This window comes from Hyla sarda, chromosome 4 (genome assembly GCF_029499605.1).
Source record: "Hyla sarda isolate aHylSar1 chromosome 4, aHylSar1.hap1, whole genome shotgun sequence".
Lineage (NCBI taxonomy): Eukaryota > Metazoa > Chordata > Amphibia > Anura > Hylidae > Hyla > Hyla sarda.
The window spans coordinates 257,726,925-257,751,280 of NC_079192.1; the positions used below are offsets into that span (position 1 = coordinate 257,726,925).

At 41.5% G+C, this 24,356-nt stretch overlaps 1 protein-coding gene and 1 long non-coding RNA gene across 9 annotated transcripts in view; one reads left to right on the forward strand and one right to left on the reverse strand.

Annotated features, from left to right (window-relative positions):
* Positions 1-7,570, forward strand: part of LOC130369163 (uncharacterized) — a 58,009-nt gene extending 50,439 nt beyond the window's left edge. Inside the window, exons 2-4 of one of the 3 annotated variants that reach the window (XR_008892687.1) lie at positions 433-550; positions 2,813-3,972; positions 7,269-7,570. This is a non-coding gene — a long non-coding RNA (uncharacterized LOC130369163). Of the gene's footprint in view, positions 1-432; positions 809-2,812; positions 4,123-7,268 lie in introns of those variants that run through there. The other 2 variants (XR_008892688.1, XR_008892686.1) reach the window with 2 other exon arrangements.
* SLC38A4 (solute carrier family 38 member 4) overlaps positions 1-24,356 on the reverse strand; it is a 162,876-nt gene that overhangs the window by 120,912 nt on the left and 17,608 nt on the right. For 2 of the 6 annotated variants that reach the window (XM_056573992.1, XM_056574002.1), the window contains one exon: positions 15,595-15,656. The exons of the other annotated variants lie outside the window; for them this stretch is intronic. The gene's annotated coding sequence lies outside the window, so the exon portion shown is untranslated. The remainder of the gene's footprint in view (positions 1-15,594; positions 15,657-24,356) is intronic. 6 annotated transcript variants of the gene reach the window in all.

Below are 24,356 nucleotides of genomic sequence, written 5' to 3' on the forward strand. Positions count from 1 at the left end.
TCAATTAAAGAGTTAAACATCTAGACCGGGGTATTCCAAACAGTGCGCCTCCAGCTGTTGCAAAGCTACAACTCTCAGCATGCCCGGACAGCCTTTGCTAGACACTTTCTAAACTATTTGGAAACTCAGCAAAGTTAACAATATGTAGGTAAAATTTCCATTCAAATAAAAACATGTAAATATTTGTCTTCAAACTATTTATCTTTGGTGAACATTACAGGGTGAACATCAGATTTATTTGTTTACACTTGGTTTATCATTAATACTAATAATGATGATAAAAATAACAATCATAAAACAATTTTAATAATAATAAAACAATTATGCATAATAATAACAACAACAATAATAATAATAATAACAATGATAATCTTAATAATAGTTGTATAAGCAGTTATCATTTTATTTATTTTTGACCTATTTGTTTTTTAGGAGAATAGATTCTTAACTTCCCTTTTCTGGGAGTGAAAATCAGTTCCATTCACCCAACTGGGGTTGTTTTAGAAGCAAGCATGGATTTCTGCATGTTTTATTGATCTGAATAGGACAGGTACAGACATTTCTGCAACAAAATCTGTCACTTGTGGATCCCCCCACCTTTATTTGCTACTCATTGTTGCAATATTAAAATAACTAGGCAAAACCAAGTAAAAGATGAAATGATTGTATTCAGTAAGTAATTGAAAATGTTATTTGCTGTGTGAAAGACTTTCACTAATGCATAGGCTAAAATCCACTGCAAATCCACAGCAAAATCATGGCCCTAAAGGGAATGTGCCTGCTGAAAAGGACCTATTATTTAAATAAGGTAATTATGTTAAACCTATTTAATAATTTTGTGTTATATTTTTCATCATTTTCCTTTGGATATTATACCATAATCCTGTTTTTACTCTGACCATTGAAGAGGTTATCCATGATAGAACTTTTAACATATTGGCCAGAATACCACCATTAAAAAAAAAAAAAAAAAATAGAAAAAAACTGGACTTACCACCCGCCGCTTCCCTGGTGTCTCTGGTATCCTGCTCCAAATCTCCGCTGTGGTCTTCTTCCTGGTTCTTGTGGTCGACTCGTCAGGCTTCAGTTCAGCTAGTCGCTGGCTGCAACAATTTCCCGCCTCAAAATGGTGATCGGCTAAGCCCCAGCCCAATATGTCACACTGCCACTCAGCCTATCACTGGCCGAGGTGGGACAATGCTGCAGCCGGCAATTACCTGAGCTGCAGTCTGACAAGTCGATTACAACAACCAGGAAAAAGATCTGCAGCGGAGGCCGGAAGCAGGATACTGAGGCATTCGGGGAGAGTTGGGAGGTAAGTCCAGTTCTGGGCAATATGTCAATTTATTTTTTATTTTTATCCCAGATAACCCATTTAAGACTAAAACTATGCTAGGAGATGAGTGAAGTAGTGATGGCTAATGGAGAGAATATAGATTACAAGCTTTAAAGACCTCTTAGATCCCTTCATCCATCATAACGGGACCTAAGAGGTCTTGAATGTTTGCAATCTATATCCTCTCAATCAGCCAATAAAGGTATCATCGCTACTCCACAGGCTAACTTTCAACTGATTAATACTAAGCAGACACAGTTCTGTGAAAATCACTTCCCAGCAGTCTTCTCCTTATCATCAAAGACAGTACAGGGAAAGGATAACCAGTTTTTACATAACACAGGATATTTCACCACTCAAAATAGCTGAAGCTCAGAAGTCTGCCTTCCCTTCCTGCAGAAGGACTTCTGCATAGGTCACAGGGCATGACTAGAAAACTTTTCCATTCATATGAATAGGGTCTTGGCCAGTCCATTGTGTTTATGTCCATGGGGCTTTCATAAAGCTTATGTCTAAATGCTGTTAAAACAGCTAAGGCTGGGTTATCATCAGCATTTGGAGCTCTGCTATGGACCTCTTTTTCCTGATTCTATTATAATGACGGTACTTTAATGGAGAAAAAAAAACCTGCATGTCAAGTTTTTTTGTGTGCTAAAATCACGTCAAATAATGGCCATCAAATGGAACCCCAACAGGTTGGGTTCCATTGATGCCCGCTGTCGCAATCTCCATCCTGGCCCCGTTATCAGTTGTTGTGAACAAATGGATGCCCTCATAATAATGTACAAAAGTTGAACAAAAATGTACAAACAGGAAATTAAAATTGATTAGAAAAAAAGAACTAGCTTAAGAATATACCTATAACCAGTAAAAATGATACATTCTCTTTTGGTAGTTCCCTACTGTTGGGAAAACCTAAACAATAATTTACTGTCCCATTGCACAAAGCTTGATAAATTCCCCTCCCCCTCCCTATAATGTTTGTTGACAATTTCACACTTGAAGGAAACACTCATTCCATTTCTGCTGATAGGAGCTCCAGTAAAGAGGTGTAATCAACCAATGGCTATGAGAAGTATAGTGTAGTTTATCATTGCTCCGTGTCTGTGGGTGGTAAAGGCTTAATATGGTAATGTGCACACTGCTAACTATTGAAAGAGTCCTTTTTTTTTTGCAAATTCAGTGCTGTTCTTTACTATGGGCTTTGTGTGGTATTGTAACTTGGCCCCATGAACTTTATAGAATTTTTAGTGCAATATCAGACCCAGACAATGGACAAGAGTGGAGCTGTTTCTGGAAATAAAACCCCCTTATTCTAATCTTAGATACTCTACTAAACTTCACAATTGTTCAATGTGCAAATTTTGGTTCATACTATTAGAAATAGAGTGTTGTGCCTAATGTGTTTATTGAAGTATATTTGTTTGATTAAATATATTTCCTTGAATTAAACTTTATTTTTTTTTTTGCTGCAAGGACACAGGCCTCAGGAAAGGGATTTCCTGGTCTTCAGCGCTAACACAGCAGTAGAGTAGTCTGGAACAGAGCCAAGGGTCTTTACCAAGAGAGCAAACAGGAATGTGACCGTATGAGGATGAGATCTGAGCATACTTAGGAGAGGAGCTGTGAATTATAACTATTGTAGGAATAGAACAACAGCACAAAGCAGACAATCTGAAGAAAAGTACAAGAGTATGGTAAGGACCAAGGCCAAGGTCAGGATCAGGATCAGTTTTTCAAATGAAATGGTAAAAACACACAAACAGGTTGAACCATAATCGGCAGGCAAAGCATTGGTCGCCATGCATTACGTCATCAGAAGGCGGCTGTTTCTTGCCAACACATGCCAAACAGAAAGGTAAGGTAGGCCATGGCCAAGTTAAGGGCATCTACTACTAACCAAATGAAGTCATTGGCAGGTGCCGGGACACCCCTATCAAACTGGACACGTTTAGTAAATGTCATTGTATGATTTGCTGTCCATCGTTTGGTCATATTGCTCCAGCTTTACTTTTTAATTTTCACTTGCAAATCCTTTATATATTGCAGATGTTTTCCCTTTCATCCATGGCTTTTGTATATGGTATATGTTTTTTCACATAGTGATTTCTCTTTGTGATCATCTGTATAAATAACCACAAGCTGTGCATAAAGAACACAGCAGCGTACAGGCCACAGTTGTGCTAACCTAAAGTGTAAAGTTCATATTATTATACATGGCAACAAATGCTGTTTACTGTTTCTAAAACAGGGTGATCAGTCTACAGCACTGATGTATGAAGGGACAATCTCGACAAAGGGACAATAACATATTTCCAAGGAGGAAAATAAGTTTCCAAAACGTAATATATTGCTGGGCTGAATTTGCCAGAGCAAAAGTTGATCTATTTTGTGAGTCTTTACTCACATATGTGACACAAGGGGACACTTGCAATGCAGGTCAGTTAGGAGTAGTCGTTTTTTTAATTATTATGTCATGTGCAGAGTGGTAGAGTAAACCCATTGTTCCTCATGAACTTAACTTGTTTTTGTGGTTTTAAGTGCAGGAATGAGACCTCAGGACACTAAGTTTCTGTGAACAAACTTTAATGTTTTACTTAAAATTCTTGTTCATATCCAATGCAATGCAGCCTCTGGTAGGATTTTACACCTTTTTAACTATATGAACAGATATTTGGTCACTGTGCCTTTAAATGTTACTTTTGCAACAAATGTACTGAATAGAAAGTCTCTGTGATGGTATTAGCATGTGTAGTGACTAATGCAGATACGAACATAATACAGATGTTCACAGTCCAGTTACCTGTATCTCTACTGTTGAGGATCTACACAGGTTGGCTTACTGTGTTGCAATTAGAGATGAGCGAACTTACAGTAAATTCGATTCGTCACGAACTTCTCAGCTCGGCAGTTGATGACTTTTCCTGCATAAATTAGTTCAGCTTTCCGGTTCTCCGGTGGGCTGGAAAAGGTGGATACAGTCCTAGGAAAGAGTCTCCTAGGACTGTATCCACCTTTTCCAGCCCACCGGAGCACCTGAAAGCTGAACTAATTTAAGCAGGAAAAGGCAGCAACCGCCGAGCCGAGAAGTTCGTGACGAATCAAATTTACTGTAAGTTCGCTCATCTCTAGTTGCAATGTTTTTATTCACAAAATTCTGGTATGCAGAAAAACTTTCGATGACATGGCAGCCACCCAGCACTAACTTCGACCGTAGGTCATTGAAGAGATTAGTGTATGTAGACAGACCCCTTGTTCAACTTATCCTTTTCCGTTTTTGCATTTTCGTTTTTTCCTCCTTACCTTTAAAAAATCATAACTCTTTCAATTTTGCACCTAAATATCCATATGATGGCTTATTTTTTGCACCACCAATTCTACTTTGTAATGACATCAGTCATTTTACCCAAATATCTATGGCGAAACGGAAAAAAAATCATTGTGAGACAAAATTGAAAAAAAACACACCATTTTGTAAATTTGGGGGCTTCCGTTTCTACACAGTACATTTTTTGGTAAAAATGACACCTTCTTTTTATTCTATAGGTCCATATGATAAAATTGGTACCCTACTTATATAGGTTTGATTTTGTCGTACTTCTGGAAAAAATCATAACTACATGCAGGAAAATGTGCACGTTTAAAATTGTCATCTTCTGACCCCTATAACTTTTTTATTTTTCTGTGTATGGGGCGGTATGAGGGCTCATTTTTTGTGCCGTGATCTGAAGTTTTACCGGTACCATTTTTGCATTGATAGGACTTATGGATCGCTTTTGATTCATTTTTTCATGATATAAAAAGTGACCGAAAAAGCACTATTTTGGACTTTGGAATTTTTTTGCGCGTACGCCATTTACAGTGCGGTTTAATTAATGATATATTTTTATAATTCGGACATTTCCGCAGGCGGCGATACCACATATGTTTATTTTTATTTACACTGTTCTTTTTTTTTTTATGGGAAAAGGGGGGTGATTCAAACTTTTATTAGGGGAGGGGTTAAATTATATTTATTCACTTTCTTTTTTTTTTACTTTTTTTTTTGCAATGTTTTTGCTCCCATAGGGGGCTATTACACTGCAAACACGGATATTTTACATTGATCAGTGGTTTCTCATAAGAAACCACTGATCGATGATTCTGCCGCTTGACTGCTCATGCCTGGATCTCAGGCACTGAGCAGTCATTCGGCGATCAGACAGCGAGGAGGCAGGTAGGGATCCTCCGGCTGTCTTGTAAGCTGTTCGGGATGCCGCGATTTCGCCACAGCGATCCCGAACAGCTCCCTGAGCTAACCGGCATGGTTTCACTTTCACTTTAGACGCGGTGTCCAACTTTGAACGCCACATCTAAAGGGTTAATAGCGCACAGCACCGCGATCAATGCCGTGCGCTATTAGCCCCGCTATGGCCCCGCGTTATAGATCGGGAGCAGACTCATGAAGTACGAGGTTAAGAGGTTAAAAAATCTTGCTGCAGAGGAAGTTGTGTAGTTCTATCCAGTCTGACCCCAGTGCTCTCTGCTGCCACCTCTGTACGTGTTAGGAACTACCCAGAGTAGGAGCAGTGGACAGTTGCTTACATGGACAGTTCCTGACATGGACAGAGGTGTCAGCAGAAAGCACTCTGGTCAGACTTGAATGAACTACACAACTTCCTCTGGGACACACAGCAGCTGATAAGTACTGGAAGGATTAATATGTTTTAACAGAAGTAATTTACAAATCTGTTTAACTTTCTGGCACCAGTTGATTTGACATTTTTTTTCTACCTGAGTACCCCTTTTAAGTAGTGTCACATGACCAAAGCATCATTCATCTGATACAATCAATATGCATATTCTAACCCTTGCACTTTGGGAGTGCATTCTATTAATGCAATACAATGCACATATACAGTTTTGCAAATAAACCTATAGCACCACACTTATGTAGTATGCAGAAAATTTTCTCCCAGCCACACAACTTCTTAAAGGGGTATTCCAGGATTATTTTTTTATTTGACTATGCCACAGAGGCTGTAAAGTTAGTGTAATTTATAATATAGTGTCTGTACCTGTGTGTGACGGTTTTCTCACAATTCTTATGTGATTTTCCCCCCAATATTTATTTTTAACAGCATACAAAATGACTGTTGTCTCAGATTTTTCCTAGGACCTGACTCACTAGTCAGCTGATGACAGGGAGACTGTCCGCTTAAATGGGTGGAGCAATCGCTTGGTGGGGAGAGAGATCAATCTGCAACTAATGCAACAGCTTTAGGCACCCTGATTGAAAATCACAGGTCTTTTGAATGAATGCAGCTCATTTATGTTTTAATGGGTGAGGTGGCTGATCTGTGGGTGGGAGGAAAATGGAATTATGGGATTTGTAGTCAAAAAAAGAAAACTGAAACAGTAAATACCAGTTCTCATATAGCTAGCCACAGTATTATGGTAATCTCACAACATAGCCATTTAGCCCCAAGACAAGCGCAGATCCTTCCTAAGCATGTCCATTACTGTCTGCCAGGTCCATTACTGTCTGCTACTAAAATCACCTTATGGTGGATAACCCCTTTAAGAATGGTGGCTGGAACACTGGTACTGGGAGATTACACACACAGGCAAAGTTTCTTAATAGACAGTCATTTTAGATGCCATCAGGATTAAGCTGATTTCTCACATATAATTTGGGATTGTCCACCTATTGTCTCCTATTAGAGGGAGATCTTTTCTTATTTGAATGTTATATTAGAGCATCAGGTTGAATTTATGTATACATAATATTGGGGGAATTCATAGATGTTAAAGATAGAGTGCTTCTATTAAAACTGCTATTTTTGTGTCAAGGTACTTATTTTGAGGATATGGATTTCAGAAAAATGACCTACAGTTGATGACTGGCTAAAATTGATAGAAAGCATTAAAAACTATGAAATTGTTCTTACAGGAAAAGGGAGAAACAGGTTGCAAGTACCTGGGAGGTTTGGAAGCCAGAGAAATTTAGAAAATGGGAGTTTTTCTTTTTCTTTTGATTATTCCTTTTTGTGGCTAATTGATGTTTTGTAATACTGTATAACTAAAATTTAAAATAAATAAATAAAAACATCCTCATTTTCAGCAAAGTCCACCACTGAACCCTTGGTGCAGTTTTTATATTATGTAAAAAAAAAGTCCCAACCCATATAGCTGGTCTTCTGTAATTTTTCAGTTTTTTTTCCCTCTCCGTAATTGGGTACCAGTCATTTACAGTTCAGATGCCCAGGCACATCTAGTTTCTAGAGGGGGAGATCAAGGGGGGGGGGGGGGGGGATGAAGACAGGGGGTGATGATGGGGGTCAATAACTGGCACATGGTGTGATGAATTGACACATGGTGATGAAATGGGGGTGATGACATTGTACAAGGGGTGATGAAGTGGCACAGGAGGTTATAAAGTGGCCCAGGGGAATGATGAAATGACACAGGGGGTGATGAAGGAGGTGATGAAATGGAACAGGGGGTGATCAGAAGCGTAACTTGTAACTTCTGGGCCCCAATGCAGAATCTGCAACAGGGCCCCTTGTGCCAATTATATTACTGGTCTCCTTTGGGGCAGATGAGCTTTGGGGTCCCCTAAGGCACTAGGGCGACTGTTACCTCTGCACCTCCTATAGCTACACTCCTGGGTGATGAAATTGCCCTGAGGGATAGCAGCCACATTTTTAATGGTGATATACTGGTATCATGTTGTAGGACGTGATACCGTGATAGGTGCAATTGGCTGTGCGGCGAGGGGTGTATCACAAAACTATGCATGTCTATAAAGGGTATCACCATCATAAATAGTTTGGAAGGCTCTGGTTTAGACAGTATGCAAGTAATTTTGTCTACCATATACTTGTGAAAGGTTAAAATGACATAGAAACTGTTCAGCTTTTACCAGCAGATGGCAGCCAAAATTACATAGTCATCAGTCCTCAGAGAAGAGAGATGCACAGACCCAGCATCTCCATGTGACTGCTGGACAGAGAAACCCTGCACTACTGTGGTCACCTCTAGCTTCATTTCATTAAAAAATATATATATATACATAGGCCCTGATTTCCTATTGTTAGCTGACCTGTTTTTTGTCAGGGTGTGCACCAGAATTTGGCACATTGCGCCACAAATTGTTTCTGCACCAGCTATCTGCCCATAATTCTGCTAGTACAACTATATTTAACTATTACATGAAACAATGCTTTTTGCAGTATAGAATCACTCTTGAAGTACTTACTACAATGAAAAGCGCTTTTTAGAAATGCCTACCATTTCATTATAGGAGCTTTCCTGAAATTTAGAAAGTTTCAATGTGAATCCATATTGAATAATCGTAGGAACTTCAAATTGAACATGGTCATTGGAAAGGACTAGTCAGGGCCAGAGCCAGCATTTAAAAAATTGTCAACCTTGGGGAGTTTTATTGTGCAGTGGTGCAAAGGGGGGAACCCTGTGGATGCACACAACATGTTGATGGAAAGATGTCAAGAATATTTCAGTTGAACAGACAGGGCACTGTCAAGCAAAGTGCAGTTGAGTACAATGCTGGTCCTCCAATTAATATGTCTGAAGTTACATTGCTCCTTAGTATGTGGGTGGCCATTTCTGCCCGGTCAGGCAGGTTCCCTGGCCCCCCGTATATTATCCCCTATGTTATGTATATAAGAATGTTGTATCTTTAAGAAAGGTTAACATGTGATCCCCAGTTGTCATGTGAGTTGTCATGTGATTGTTACCCAGGAGGTATCAGTGACCAGGTGACTTAAGGGTGACCAATGGGACCCCATCAGAGTCTCCCCCATAAAAGCCCTGGGAGGAGTCTCTTCTCTCTCTTACTTCCTGAGTCTTTGCTGAGGTGCAGTCAAGCCTAAGAGTGTGTCTGGAGTCATAGGGGCCTCAAGTCAAGTCTGCAACCACAAGCTACAAGTCTACAAGTAATCTAAAGTAACAGTTTAGTCTGTCTCCAGTCATGTCAAGTCAGTCACTGTCATCTGTTGTCAAGTCAATGTGGCCTGCCCTAAATTGTCAAAACACTGCAAGTTCCAGCAAGCCCTTAAGGTCTCTGAAGTCACTGGTCACCTCCGTGGGCCCTGCTACACTGTATAGACTGTACCACCTGTCACTCATTAAAGCTACTGTTGTTCTAACTTGGTGTCGGAGTCATTATTGCCCCGGTGCCTTACCCAGGATCCAGCGGTATACCTTTGGATGGTATTGAGGACAAACCACGCCCTGGCGTCACTAATACAAGGCGTTAATGCCATCTTGCTTGATCTGATGGTTGATTCTTGGAGATGTTCTTTTCATTAGCTTTCACTGAAGTGAGTTATGGTCTCGATTTTTATGGCCATAATGCCCATTTTTGGTGTGAAAATCTGTCACGTATGGGTTGGAAAGGAGTGCACACTAATCTCGCCCGCTCCCCTATCCCTGCCGACTTACATATCTGCCCTAAACGACAGGTCCGTTAGATTGAAACCAATTATTGTGTACAACATGTCTTTACCATATACAAGAGAGGGGTTTCCCAATTACACGAGATGGCTTGCACTTGAGACCTTTGACCTCTAGTCCTAGTGACCAGCAAACATCTACCTGACTTGGTAATTTGATTGATTCCTATAGAAAGTATGGAGACACACAATTTTATTGTTTTAACTTCTTTAACTGTTATTACTGTCTTGCTCTTTAACTACAAACAGAGTCCTCCTTGGACCCAATTGTCCCTTTCATCGTAATGTATACAGCGTTGTCCGGAAGAATGAATACGCACCTCCGAATTAAGGACAATATTCATATGTAACACCTGACAAGTTTGATGTCTTACTATGTTATATGTTATATCTCTTATGTTTAAAATTCAATAAAAACATTTTAAAACTAAACGACAGGTCCCTAACCACAAAGACAGTCCCTTCCAGTATACGTGAGGGGCGTAATTGTCAAAATAATAAACTACAATGACACTGACTAGATCCGGGGACAGTGGGATAACAGATAGACTAACAAAATACGACTACACTCTCACACAATAGTCCAGAGTCAACTAACAGCGTCAAAGCCAGGAGAAGTCAAAGTAGCAAGTTGCTAATACCAGAGAGAAGTCGAAATGAAAGCCAAAAGTCAAAGATGCCGGGTTATACAGGAGGAACAGGGAATACACGACAGCTACTGGAGCAAAAATACTCTTTCACAGGCGCTGAATGAGAGCCAACTGCCGGGTTAAATAGGCAACTCACAGGTGCTCTCATCAAGTGGTCAGCTGACCAGCTAGACAGCTAGGTGCAACCTGTCAACAAAATAAACAAAGAACCTGTCAGAACCTTTTAACCCTATAGGTTCTGACAAAATCTCTAGCAAGTAATCACTTTTCTAACCCTTTGTCATATCTGTTATCTCATGATATACAAATTTTAAATATGTATTTGTGATTCCTATTTACATGTGCAAACCATTGGTGTATACATATATTTATACATATGTACATCTATATATCTCTCTCTCTCTCTCTCTCTCTCTCTCTCTCTCTATATATATATATATATATATATATATATGTCACGTATGGCAGGGAAGGAGTGCTCTCTAAGCTTACCCGCGCCCCTGTCCCTACCTACTTGTCCGCCTATTCTAAATGATAGGCCGGCAACTGGTTGACAATCCCTTCCTAATAAAGTGAGGGGAGTCAAATGTCAACACAATAAAATACAATCCTGTCTGTTGTCAGGAGCAACAGGGAAACAAGCAACTAACAAAAACAAACTAAACATACACACATAAAGTCGATGTCAGTCAAAACGAGTCAAGCCAGGAGTGGGAAGAGGTGCCGAATCGCTATAACCAAAGAGAAGTCAGATATGAAGCCAGAAGTCAAGTTGCCAGGTATACAGGACAATAAGGGATTGCTAGCTACTCGGGTAATGACCGCTTTCACAGGCATCTTCCCAGTGTCTGATGCCTGGTAATATAGGGAGATGCACATGTGGTCAATCAGTAGCCAGCCACTCAGACAGCTGGGCGTAACCCGGCAACCTTGCAACAACACCTTGTCAGCACATGTTAACCCTGCTGGTGCTGACAATATATATATGTGTATGTTCTCCTGTATATTATTGAGGCCGATATCCACTCTTGTCTGCACGTTGTTAGACTGTTTTTATTCCTTTTATTCTCATTTATTCTCAATATCATTATCATTAATAAATCCTCTGTTAAAAAAATTGTAGAAGCAGATTTTGTATTAACATTTTATTTAGTGCTGTCTTCAGGACATATACCGTATTTATCGGGGTATACCACGCACCGGCCTATAACACGCACCCTCATTTTACCAAGGATATTTGGGTAAAAAAAGTATTTTACCCAAATATCCTTGGCAAAATGAGGGTGCGTGTGTGTGCAAGCGTATACCCCGATACACCCCCAGGAAAGGCAGGGGGAGAGAGGCCGTCGCTGCCCTCTTCTCTCCTCCTGCCTTTCCTGGGGTCTAGAGCCCTGCTGCCGCAGCTTCTCTCCCACTGGCTATCTGCGCCGCTGTCCATTCTCTCCCCCTGACTATCGGTGCCGGCGCCCCATTGCCGGCGCCGATAGCCAGGGGGAGAGAAGCGGTGCTGGCAATGGGGCAGCGGCGCCGATAGCCAGGGGGAGAGAAGCGGCGCCGGCAATGGGGCAGCGGCGCCGACAGACAGGGGGAGAGAAAGGGCAGCGGCACCCATTGCCGGCGCCGCTGCCCCATTGCCTCCCCCATCCCCAGTTGTATAATTACCTGTTGCCGGGGTCGGGTCCGCGCTGCTTCAGGCCTCCGGTGTGCGTCCCATGCGTCGTTGCTATGCACTGCACGGCACGGTGAAATGACGAGTGACGTCATTGCATCTCACAGCGCAGAGCAACGACGCAGTGGACGCACACCGGAGGCCTGAAGCAGTGCGGACCCAACCCCGGCAACAGGTAATTATACAACCGGGGATGGGGGAGGCAACGGGGCAGCGGTGCTGGCAATGGGTGCCGCTGCCCCTTCTCGCCCTCTGTCTGTCGGCGCCGCTGCCCCATTGCCGGTGCCGCTTCTCTCCCCCTGGCTATCGGCAGCAGCACCGATAGCCAAGGGGAGAGAACGGGCAGCAGCACCGATAGCCAGGGGGAGAGAAGGGCAGTGGCACCGATAGCCAGGGGGAGAGAAGGACATGGGAGCAGGGCTCTAGACCCCAGGACAGGCAGGGGCAGAGAAGCCGGCAGTGACGGCAGGTCTCTGCACCTGCAAAGCCGCTGCAGTTCATTGATTTAAAGCGCCCGCTTTAAATCATTGAACTGCAGCGACTTATCGGCTTATAACACGCAGGTAGACTTTAGGCTAAAAATTTTAGCCTAAAAAGTGCGTATTATACGCCGATAAATACGGTATTGTCTTTTCACTAGTTAATATTCAATAAATAACTTTTCTATATGAGCCTGATTATTCCTGGGTCCAACAACAAAATCTGTAACAGGGTCCCCTACCTACTATGTGCCATTTATAATGTTATCTGACATGGCACATGGCCCCCTGAAGCACCAGGACCCGGGTATGAATTTTTTCCCGGTAACCCCTTGGCTTTAAATCTGATAATCCAGAAAATTGGAATTTGCGATATATGTACACAAATTTACTGCACATACTTTATCTTTTTATTTTCAGAAGGAAATTGTGTCTTGAAGATAAAAGTAAAAAATTATGGCATGCTTAGGTAGATAATATGACTAGTAAGAAGAAATCTATTCCACGGCATAACAAAAATAACATGTTGTCACCAGGGGCAGACTGACAACACTCAGGGCCCCCAGACCAAATAAAGCAAGGGCCCCCAGTCGGCCCCTGGCCACACCTCTGCCCCACCCCTATTCAGACATCAGCCTGATTGGTGATGTCTGGCATTAGCCGAGGGAGTGGGAGCAGGCATTGTGCGCACATGTATGCCTTGTGTCCTAAGGGCTCATTTACACGGACGGATCAGCAGCGTATTTTATGGTGTGGATCTGCCAACAATGAACTGTACAGTGCTGCCTTCATCTGTGTCTGCTCATAGCGGCAATCTGCCGCTATGAACAGACACGCTTTGATGTGAATGTTCACTGTGCACATGCGTAGTATACTCGCACACATCGCGGCTGCTCTCGGCCTAGCTCAGGGAACAGGAGGAGCGGGTGCGATGTGTGCGAGTATACTGCGCATGCGCACGTCGAACATGCACCTCGAAGCATGTCTGATTGCCGCTATGAGCAGACACAGATGGAGGCAGCACTGTAGGGTCCATTGCCGGCGGATCCGTCCATGTGAATAAGCACTTAGGGTACGTTCACACGTACAGGATCTGCTGTATAGTTTCTGCAGCTGATTTGGTTACCTATTGAAGCTAATGGGTTGCAAAGTCATCTGCACAAAATATGCAGCAAAAATATGCAGCAAAAATGTACTGTAATTCATACATATCCATCTAACTGTAGAATGGTAGAGTTTGGGTAGGAATCATTTTGTAAATTTCTACAGAATTCAAAATCCTAGCAACTAAGAAACCTCTTTCAGACCTTGCACAATAAAACCTTGTTGCACCTTTTAAAGGAGTTAGCTGGCAGGAGTTTTATTTTTTCAGATAAAAAACAAACAACTGTTTACCTTCAGCGCTCTTCCAGTGCCTTCAGTATCCTGCTTCCGTCTCCGATGCGATTCGCTTCCTGGGCCAAGTCACGGTGCAGATCAGCGAATCACTGGCCACAACAGTTTCCTACCTTAGGCAGTGGTTGGCTGAGGAATAGTGTGACATGTTGGGCATGATCACCAAGAAAAAGACCAGGTTTAGGGCTCAATGTGTCACATTGACTCTCAGCCCAAAGCAGGACACCAGCAATTCGCTGAGCTGCACCATGAGAGGAGTTTTTATAGTCCTTCTCAAACCATATACAAATTATCACAGTTTATGAAAATACATACCATGATGCACAATAGTTTAAAGGGTAATCTGATATAATTTTACCCTGATGCACTCAATGGCATGTGATGTGCTTAATATATGTTCAATGGGCTAACCAGAAAAAGAAACAACTTGTGTATGGTGTTAAAAAGTATAAAAAAGCAATTTAGTAGTATAATGTTATTAGCATTCAAAGCCTGTGACATCACATCACACAAAGTTCTCGTTCTTGCTCGCCCCTCTCGTCCTCTTCGCTCCGTGAGAGACCAGTAATATAAAAGGGGTAACCTATATTACTGCTCATTAGATTATAATGCCAAAGAAAGCCTTTCATAGTCACAGTAGTTTTCATCAAAACAGGCTCAGAATAGGCTCACTGCTGTCTTATCTTAGAAATGCTTCCTGCTGCCTTAAAATCTAATCAGCAGCAATACCAGTTCCCCTCTTTACATAAAAAGTCTTATTCAGAGCAAACAGGAGGGGAGCAGGGAGAGAGCAGACTGCTTTCAGAGAGTGTGGCTAGATGTCACAGCTGATAATGGAATGTATGTGCAGTATGGCTAATAACATTTTAGTGATTTGCTTTATTACACCTTTTCACACTCTACACAGGTTGGAAAACTCCTTTAAATTTTGCTACACTTGCACTATCAATTCACATTCAGATACGTACTGTGGAAGAGTTACACACATGCATGAGTATACTACCACAGATTACAAATTCCACTTATTTAGCATTATCCAAAGTCAGTTGTTAACACCTTAATTTGATATTAATGTACATAAATAATTCAAACATAAGCTCCAGTTTTGTGATCACAGAGCACAATCCACATTAAATGCGTGCATATATTAAAACAGTCGAGGTTAAATCCTATGCAGATATTTTACATAAAGAAAACTTCAAAAAGCAGTCCACCCCTCCAAATCCAAGTGTCATGCTCATCATGTGTAATATATGGTAGACTATTTGAGAAAACTGGACTGACCACCTCAGTTTGGACACGTTGAACAACAACATTTCTGTACTTCTTTATTGGTTGTTTTCATAGGGTAATTATGTGTGACCTGTTTTTCTCTAGAAGGAAGAACATAGCAAAACACACGTTTTGCCCCTCCAAGACATGCAATATTGCTGTACTTGTGCCCTTAGGGTCAGTGTAATAACCAAAGACACGTCAAGAGCAGTACTTCTACCTCCATGCCTTTTGACTTATTTAGAGAGAGAAATCTGGGAACGTTCTGTCATTGGGCAGAAGAATCTGTAAATGTTACATTATATTTAGAACAGTTATATAACAACAATGATCTTACCTGACCCTACATGTCTCTGCCAGGAAAATATTATTTATTCATATTGGAGCTGCCAGCCAATTCTACAAGAGAAGTGATGTATAGTCAGACATTTTCCTCGCAGCAGGAGTACATGGATAGCTCAGGTCTGCCAGTCAGTATGCTTCTTGAAAGGAGTCTCGAAAATGGTTCCCTTTTATGTTAATGGCAAAGTATTGTTGTGATGAGATACGACCATTAATTTCATAATGGGACATTTATCAAATAAATAATTTTTTTTGTAGCTAATGCAGATGTTCTGAAAATCTTGTGCATTTTTTTTATTTTTTCACACGTCTTAGTTAGGGTTGTTTACACTCACTATGATTAAGAACTGTGCAGTTCGAAATGCGTTGGTGTCTCAGTTGCATTTTTATAACCACTTATTGCTATGTTTTTGCTTTTATAAGATGCCTATTAAAGTTTAAAGTTTTAACGGTACTTCTGAGTAGGTGATACCCCCCACTTTCTATCTTTATGTTTACATGCACATTACTTACAAACAAAAATCCTCAGGATATCTCATAGCAGGTAATCTACAAGTTTTTTGTGCATAAAGTGTTCCGCATAGAGTGCAAATTTCATGCACGAAAACTTGACAATTACATGTTATGAGATATCCTGAGGATTTTTATGTGTAAAATCCGCAGCAAGTATAGTACATGTGAACGGACCCTTGCTGTAACCTGCTTACTCTGCCACACTTTGGCCCAGACTTATCAATCAGTCTGATAAAAACTGTCTGATTGTCCTATAACAACCAATTACAGCTCAGCTTTCATTATACCAGAGCTCATAAAGATGTGAAAGCTGAGCTGTGATTGATTGTTATGGGCAAATCAGACAGTTTTTGTCAGACTGATTGATGAATGTTTTCTTATTTTTATTTGCTGTGACAGGAAACATCTATGGACATACAAGTAGTGCAACATATTTGTGTAACCTGTGCAGGTAAACAGGGGCTTCCATTACATTACAATGGCAAAAACTGTGCTTCCCACTGTTAGACTGGCACAACGTTGAAGTTTATAAAATTAGGAATTAGGCAATGTTTACATGGTGGGAAAATGTGCGGAATGTCCGCACCCAAAACAAGTGTGTACATTCTGCACATTTGACTAACCAGCGGGTGCTAGGACCACTTGGAAATGCAGGACCTAGTACTTGCGGGTTAGTCAAATGTGCGGAATGTACACACTTGTTTTCGGTGCGGACATTCTGCACATTTTCCCACCATGTAAGCATAACCTAATTCCTAATTTTCTCATAGAAATGACTATTCTTTCTTTGGATGTCGGAATCTTTGATTTCAATGGGATTCTGCCACACTGTTCACATGGCAGGATTTCCGCACCAGAAACAATTTTCGCCTGTGTGAACATAGCCTTGGGTGGGAGAATATTGCTCCTTTACATTTCAAATAGTTTTCTATCACTGGACATTACAGTGCTAGGCAGCTCACAAAAACGTAAGCGTTTTTTTTTTTTTGGTCACTAAAGCTGTCCCTAAATTTATATAATTTCCCCCAGTATAATAAGCATTCCAAATGTATAATTCTTGTCAGGAAAGATGCATGGAGATATACAGTTGGGAGAACAAGTATGTAAGGACATCAGAGATACAATTGTAGGCCTGCACAAGGCTGGGATGGGTTACAGGACAATAGTCAAGCATCTTGGTAAAAAGGCAACAATTATTAGTTCAAGATGGCGGTCAATCTCCATGCAAGATCTCACCACGTGGGGCATCATTGATAATGAGGAAGGGGAGGGATCAGCCCAGAACTACACGGCAGGACTTGGTCAATGACCTGAAAAGAGCTGGGACCACAGTCTCCAAGAAAACCATTAGTAACAAACTATGCCGTCATGGATTAAAATCTTGCAGCTCAAGCCAGCGCATGTCCAGGCCCATCTGAAGATTGCCAATTACCATCTGGATGACCCAGAGGAGGAATGGGAGAAGGTCGTGTGGTCTGATAAGACAAAAATAGAGTACAACTCCAAGAACACCATCTTAACTGTGAAGCATGGAAGTGAAAACATCATTCTTTGGGGCTGCTTTTCTGCAAAGGTGACAGGACGACTGCACTGTAAATGTTGGATCTCTGTAACTGCAAACAAAGGTTTCTGTACCAAATATTAAAGGGGTACTCCGGTGTAAAAAATTTTTTTAAATCAACTGGCTCCAGAAAGTTAAACAGATTTGTAAATTTCATAAAAATATTAATCCTTCCAGCACTTATAAGCTGCTGTATGCTTTAAGTAGAAGTAATTTACAAATCTGTATAACTTTCTGGCACCAGTTGATTTTAAACAAATTGTTTTCCGCCGGAGTACCCCTTTTAGTTATGCTTTCCTGATGTATCAAATACTTATATAATGTAATAAATAATTAAAAAAAAATCATTAAATATGATATCTGGATTTTTGTCTTAGATTCCGTCTCTAACAGTTGAAGAGTGCCTATGATAAAAATTACAGATCTCTACATGCTTTGTAAGGAGTAAAACCTGCAAAATTAGTAGTGTATCAAATACTTGTTCTCTCCACTATAGCTGAATAGACATTTCCAACAATATTAATATTTTTCCCACCTGTTTTTACATTACATATGTGCATTGTGTATCCAGATAAAAGGAAAGAAAGCTGCTATTGGTCAGATTATGGTATAGATCAGTGTTTCCCAGACATGGTCCCCAAGTGCCCCCAACAGGTCATGTTTTCAGGATTTCCTTAGTCTTTCACTAGTTACATAATTACGGTCAGTGCATCAGGTATCACCACAATTATTCACCTGTCAAAGATTACGGAAACCCTGAAAACATGACCTGTTGGGGGTTCCTGAATTCTGTGCTTGGGAAACCCTGTTATAGACCATTGGTATCAATTGTAAAAAAATAAAAAAAATAAAATGGTCTTTTGATACCAAAATTTTTTTCAAACTTCATGAAGAAGGCTCAACTTGAATAGTGGCCCTTTTTGCAAGAAGAGTTTAGCTATCTATAAGTAACCCATGGCCGTTATTGTCTAGTAACCCAGACTGACGCTCACCCCTGCTCCAGACTCTATCTCACTGCATTTATAATACATAAAACTGTTCTCTCTAGGAATCTGATTTGTTCCCCAATCAGGTTCTAGAAACACTTTTTTCACAATTGATGACATTTAGAAAAAAAAACAGAGAACCACTTTCATAAAAAATTATAACGAAAATAGATTTAAACTAGCCAAACATTTCTAAAAGATAACTTTTATTTTTTCCAAGCATAAAAACAAATGTCTTTATACAAGAACAAGCAATGATAATATAATGGAAGACATGTCATTGTATAGATAAAAAAAATACCCAAGGTCCTATTTAAAAAAAACAAACAAACATGCAGAATACTTGTAAGTACCACTAGTAAATACAACAACCATGATAATATACCCATTTGTGAGAGGACAGTCAATTGAGCCAGTGATAAATTATTGCCCTGCGTACGTGAATGATTACATAAAAAACAAGTACTGAAACTTACAGTGAGCAACACCGCATTTATCATTCCAGGATGTCAGTGTTTCAAAGTGTTTAGTGAAAGGTATTCTGTTTATGCACAAAGAAAAGTTTAAAATTAGGGTCTGTTCAAAATTCTTTAAAAATGTTTCCTGCTTCAGTGACTGTACTTACAAAAACAGCACGTACTTGTCAAGCTCAGTCATACCACGGTAATATTTTGCAGTCTGCCCACAGGCTAGAAATTTGTTTTAAGGTTATTGTAATATTATTATTAGATAAATGCATCTCCCTAGTAGCCAGAAGTAGACAAAACCAAATATGCTATATTATAAAGTCATTCTAGGCTAAAACTCATAAGACTATTTTTATGTATAGTCATGAACAACCCCTTAAAGATTATTCCACTTGAATGGCATGTTTCTTAGTGTTCTTAAAGAGTACCTGTCACCAAACCAAACAAAACTTTTACCCCAGCCCTAAGACATCTTATCCCCTATCCAAAGGAAAGGGAATAAGATGTCTGACCGCGGGGGTCCCGCCGCTGGGGACCCCCACAATCTTGAATTCGGCACCCAGGGACCCCCCGCGGGACCCCCACGGTCAGACATCTTATCCCCTATCCTTTGGATAGGGGATAAGATGTCTTAGGGCCGGAGTACCCCTTTCATATATTGTTTCTAATGTAATTATAAGACACTTTGCTATTTACTTTCTGTTAAAATGATCAAACTTTATTTACTGCTCAAAAAATAAAAGGAACACTAAGATAACACATCCTAGATCTGAATGAATGAACTAATTGTATGAAATACTTTCATCTTTACATAGTTGAATATGCTGACAACAAAATCACACATAAATTATCAATGGAAATCAAATTTATCAACCCATGGAGGTCTGGATATGAAGTCACATTCAAAATCAAAGTGGAAAACCACACTAGAGGCTGATCCAACATTGATGTAATGTCCTTAAAACAAGTCAAAATGAGGCTCAGTAGTGTGTGTGGTCTCCAAGTGCCCGTATGACTTCCCTGGCTATGCTCCTGATGAGGTGGCAGATGGTCTCCTGAGGGATGTCCTCCCAGACCTGTACTAAAGCATCCGCCAACTCCTGGACAAAGGCGGAGGTAGTGGTCCTGCTTCTGGGTTGTTGCCCTCCTACGGCCTCCTCCACGTCTCCTGATGTACTGGCCTGTCTCCTGCTAGCGCCTCCATGCTCTGGACACTACACTGACAGACACAGAAAACCTTCTTGCCACAGCTCACATTGATGTGCCATCCTGGATGAGCTGCACTACCTGAGCCACTTGTGTGGATTGTAGACTTCATCTCATGCTACCAGACTCCGTCTCATGAAAGCACTGCCAGCATTCAAAAGTGACCAAAACATCAGCCAGAAAGCATAGGAACTGGAGAAGTGGTCTGTTGTCACCACCTGCAAAACCACTCCTTTATTAGGCGTGTCTTGCTAATTGCCTATAATTTCCACCTGTTGTCTGTTCCATTTGTACAAATCAAACAGTTAGTTTGGTCTCCCCCCCCCCCCTGGCCTGGCAAGAGACCAGACTCAGGAAGTACGTCCAGGCATGGTGAGGCACTGCTCTCGCAGGCTTTAGTGACGTTGTGCCTTCTGGGGAACGCCTACTTTGTCCTGCCGGGAGCTCACACAATGTAAGCAAGGGGAAATGTATGATAACATGCTTTTTATAGCTTGTACATTTTTTAAGGGCATGAGGGGTGTTAGGAGTAGTTAGGGATTATAATCTAAGTTAGTTTTGAAAATATGGTTTGTGGTACTCTTTAAGGCCACTTTGGCTTTGCATTTTTTGAGTCTACATCTTTTTATTAGTATTTTTAAGGAAAAAGCAGAAGAGGAATAAGTATGCATTAAATAATGGAAGATTTACACCTCTTATGTGTTTTGGATTTACCCTTAGTTTTGGCTAACAAATACAGGTCTAACTAGGCCACAGCCATGGCTGGAATTTGACTTTTTGAGAGGGATTCTGTCGATTTGGTTGCTAAAATTACTGTTGTATCACAAAATTGGTTACTAGTTGCTTCCACTTTGGTGCCCTATACGGATTTGCTGGCTGTATTTTTGACTCTCGCTGCACTAAGTACTAAGATGGAATATGGTCCCATTAAAGGCTTACTTACATTCACCAGTTATTGTCATTATGTGCATGCTTCTTTACAATCATAATAATAATAATTGGTCAGTGTCAGTATCCTACATGATGCCACAGGGTCACAAAATTGCTGACAACCACATAGAAAAAAAACATGGTTTTCATAAATTGCAACCTTTTCAAGGTGCAAATAGGGGAAACACTTGGGGGGAGATTTATCAAAACCTGTCCAGAGGAAAAGTAGCTGAGTTGCCCACAGCAACCAATCAGTTTGCTTCTTTCATTTTTGAAAGGACCTGTGAAAAATGAAAGAAGCAATCTGATTGGTTGCTATGGGCAACTCAGCTACTTTTCCTCTGGACAGGTTTTAATACATCTCCCCCTTGGTTTTTATGTTGTTTAAAGGGGTTATCCACCATAAGGTGCTTAGGAAGGATCTGCGCTTGTCTTGGGGCTAAGTGGCTATGTTGTGAGATTACCATAATCCTGTGGCTAGCTTTTTGTGAACTGGTATTTCCTGTTTGACTTTTCTTTTTTTGACTACAAATCCCATAATTCCATTTTCCTCCCTCCCACACATCAGCCACCCCACCCATTGAAACATAAAGGAGCCGCATCCATTCAAAAGACCTGTGGTTTTCAATCATGGTGCCTACAGCTGTTGAATTAGTTGCAGATTGATTTATCTCCCACCAAGCAATCCCTCCACCCATTGTAGCAGACAGGATCCCTGTCATCAGCTGACTAGTGAGTCAGGTCTCGGCCGCATTGCAACCTGGAAAAAATCTGAGACAACAGTCATTCTGATGCTGGTAAAAATAAATGTTGGAGGGAAAATCACAGAAGAATTGTGAGAAAACAGTCACACACAGGTACAGACACTATGTTATGAATTAAGCTAACTTTACACCCCCTGTAGCATAGTCAAATAAAAAAAAATCCAGAAATACCCCTTTAACCCCTACAGGACCCATGACGTAACGGTACGTCCCAACACCCTGGGTCTTAACGACCAGGGACGTACATTTAAGTCATGGGCAGTTCTAGTCCCCGCCGTGCGCCAGGCGGGGATCGGAGCGGGATGCCTGCTTAAATCATTCAGCAGGCATCCCGTGCAAATGCCCAGGGGGGTCATCAGACCCCCCCATGTCGGCGATCGCGGCAAATCGCAAGTGAATTCTCACTTGCGATTTGCGCGATTCCGGGTCATTACGGGTCTATAGTGACCCAGTGACCCGGAATGTAAGGGGGATCGTGGGTGTCTAAGACAACCAGGATCCCCCTGAAGCGATAGGAGTGAGGTGGCAGGGTTGCCACCCCTCCTATCCCTGCTATTGGTGGCCTAGACGCGACCACCAATAGCAGATCGGGGGCGGGGGGTTTACTTTCGTTTTCCCCGTCCTGCCCTCCCACAATAGGCAGGGCAGGATGGGGAAACGACGGGGACTGGCGCCGAAGATCCACTTACCTATCCGGGCGGGCGATGGAGGCTGCGGGCGACGGAGATCGGCGGGCGGCGATGACGTGTGGCTGGATCCGACGGAAGTCGGTGAGTTGCCTAGCAACATCTGGAGGGTACAGTTTGAGACCATTAAACAGTGGTCTCTAACTGTAGCCCTCCAGATGTTGCAAAACTACAACTCCCAGCATGCCCAGACAGCTGTTTGGGCATGCTGGAATATGTAGTTTTGCAACAGCTGGAGGGCTACAAATCGAGACCACTATATAGTGGTCCCTAAACTGTAGCCCTCCAGATCTTGCAAAACTACAACTCCTAGCATGCCCAAACAACTGTTTGCTGTCAGGGCATGCTGGGAATTGTAGTTTTGCAACATCTGGAGGACCACAGTTTGGAGATCACTTTGCAGTGTTCTCTAAAACTGTAGCCCTCCAGATGTTGCAAAACTGCAAATCCCAGCATGTCCAAACAGCAATCAGCTGTCTCGGCATGCTGGGAGTTGTAGTTGCGTACCTCCAGCTATTGCATAACTACATCTCCCAGCATGCCCTTCGGCGATCAGTACATGCTGGAAGTTGTAGTTTTGCAACAGCTGGAGGCACACTGGTTAGAAAATACTGAGTTAGGTAACAGAACCTAACTGAAGGTTTTCCAACCAGTGTGTCTCCAGCTGTTGCAAAAGCACAACTCCCAGCATGCACGGTCTGTCAGTACATGCTGGGAGTTGTAGTTTTGAAACAGCTGGAGGTTTGCCCCCCCCCCATGTGAACGTGCAAGGTACATTCACACGAGCAGGCTTACAGTAAGTTTCCTGCTTCAAGTTTGGGCTGCGGCAAATTTTTTGCCGCAGCTCAAACTCCTAGCGAGAAACTCACCGTAACACGTCAGTGTGAATGTACCCTAAAAACACTGCACTAACACATAATAAAGAGTAAAACACTACATATACACCCCCTTACACTGTCCCCCCCTCCAATAAAAATGAAAAACGTATTGTATGGCAGTGTTTCCAAAACGGAGCCTCCAGCTGTTGCAAAACAACAACTCCCAGCATTTCCGGACAGTTGCTTAACTGTCCAGGCATGCTGGGAATTTAGCAACAGCTGGAGGCACCCTGTTTGGGAATCACTGGCATAGAATACCCCTATGTCCACCCCTATGCGATCCCTAATTTAGTCCTCAAATGCGCATGGAGCTCTCTCACTTCAGATCCCTGTCGTATTTCAAGGAAACAGTTTAGGGCCACATATGGGATATCTCCGTACTCGGGAGAAATTGCACTACAAATTTTGGGGGGCTTTTTCTCCTTTTACCCCTTATGAAAATGAAAAGTTGGGGCTACACCAGCTTGTTAGTGTAAAAAAAAAAAAAAAAATTTACACTAACATGCTGGTGTTGCCCTTTACTTTTTATTTTCACAATCGTTAAAAGGAAAAAAAGACCCCCAAAATGTGTAACGCAATTTCTTCTGAGTACAGAAATACCCCATATGTGGGCGTAAAATGCTCTGCGGGCGCACAACAAGGCTCAGGAATGAGAGAGAACCATTTACATTTGAGGCCTAAATTGGTGATTTGCACAGGGGTGGCTGATTTTACAGCGGTTCTGACATAAATGCAAAAAAAGAAATACCCACATTTGATCCCATTT